Genomic DNA, 2,109 nt, shown 5'->3' on the forward strand with positions numbered 1-2,109 from the left:
TATCCGAGGAAGATACCTTCGTCGGCCTTGGAATCGAATTTCCCTAGGTTTTCCTTTCCATTGTTCAATACAAAACATTTGCAACCAAAGACATGTAGGTGAGAAACATTTGGCTTTCGCCCTTTTAAAAGTTCATACGGTGTTTTGTTTAGAATGGGGCGAATGAGCACCCTATTCAAAACGTAACAAGCCGTACTAATGGCATCAGCCCAAAAATATTTTGGTAAGCCACTTTCATTGATCATTGTTCTTCCCAATTCTTCCAAAATTCGATTTTTACGCTCCACAACCCCATTTTGTTGAGGAGTACGTGGAGCGGAGAAGTTATGATCAATACCATGGTTACCGCAATATTCTTCAAATAAGTGATTTTCAAATTCACCTCCATGATCGCTTCTAATTGCAACAATGTTTGTATTTAGTTTATTTTGAGAAAGCTTAGCAAATCGTTCAAAGGCGGCGAATGTGTCACTCTTACTTACTAAGAAAATAGTCCAACAAAATCGAGAAAAGTCGTCCACTATTACGAAACCGTAATAGTTTCCTCCTAGACTTTTAATCCTAGATGGCCCAAATAAATCCATATGGAGAAGCTCGAGAGGTCTCGTTGTTGAAACGATGTTTTTGGATTTAAAAGAGATCCTCGTTTGCTTCCCCTTTTGACAAGCATCACAAAGGTGATCCTTGGTGAACTTAATTTTGGGGAGACCTAGGACTAGATCTTTTGAGACAATTTTGTTAAGTAAGTCAAAGTTAACATGTGCTAAACGCCTATGCCATAACCATGAGTCTTCACTCATTGTTACAAGGCATTTGTCACTTGTTAACGATACTTCATTTAAGTCAAGCATATAGACATTGTTCACACGAAGACCATTAAACATGCTCTTCTTATCATCAGTATGCACAATTTTGCAACAATCTTTTGAAAACGATACATTGTATCCTTTGTCACATAACTGACTGATGCTAAGTAGGTTATGTTTAAGACCTTCGACAAGCAATACGTCAGAAATAGTAGTGGAAGAGGGGTTACCTACACTACCTTTACCAAGTATTGCTCCTCGGTTGTTGTCACCATAAGTTACATATCCCTTCTTCTTAGCCACGAAGTCAATGAGGAGAGATATGTCTCCTGACATATGCCTTGAGCATCCACTGTCGAGAACCCATCTTCTCTCGGTAGTCTCGAGGCATTGTACCTGTGATAAGATAATTAACAAAAGAAGGTACCCAATGGCTTATTGGGTCCTGAGTGGTGAGGAACAAGATTTATTGCATTTGGGCACCCATTGATAAATGCCTTTAGGAACCAAAAATCTCCTAAATCTACACTTAGCAATGGAATGACCTTTCTTGCAACAATAAAGACAAGAGAACTTTTCATTTTGATTACTTTTGCTATCTTCATCCTTTACAACATATTTGTATTTTTGATATGGATTAACCATACTTTTTCGAAAATTAGATTTATCAATAGCAAAAGTAATCTTGGGCTCAAGAGCCTTGTCAAGTTTGGCTTTTAGGTTCCTTACTTCACTTTGCCAAATGTAACAAGTATCACACCCAAAGTTCATCATTCTACTTTTAAGATCCTCATAACTAGTTTTTGTGCTTTCCACTATAGAAGCCTTAAGTGCCTCAAGTTTCCTTTCGGATTCTTGAATTTTTTGTTCTAAATGAGAAAAAAATTTCTTATTTGAGGCAAGCCTTTTAAAGGCCTCTTTTGCTTCACAGTGTAAAGTTTCAAAAACAGTTTGCAATTCATGATGAGACATACTAGAGGAATTTTCATATTTAGCATGTCGTACCTGTTTCTTCTTATTCTTTTGATGAGCAGAGAGACATAGATTTGCATTTTCATCTTCATCACTGGAGCTTTCATCATCGGAGGAGTCGCTATCGCTTTCCCAAGCAATGTATGCCCTCCTTGGCTTTGATGGTTTCTTATGTGATTTGTATGAATCTTTTTCTTTTGTCTTTTTGTTCATCGGACAGTCCGGTTTGTAGTGACCCGGCTTTCCACACTTGTAGCACGACCCTCTAGTTGTTTTTCCTTTGGAGTCATCATTTTTGGGGAACCTAGATTGCTTCCGGAAGTTAACTAAG

Source organism: Lathyrus oleraceus, chromosome 2, assembly GCF_024323335.1.
Source record: "Lathyrus oleraceus cultivar Zhongwan6 chromosome 2, CAAS_Psat_ZW6_1.0, whole genome shotgun sequence".
NCBI classification, from domain to species: domain Eukaryota; kingdom Viridiplantae; phylum Streptophyta; class Magnoliopsida; order Fabales; family Fabaceae; genus Lathyrus; species Lathyrus oleraceus.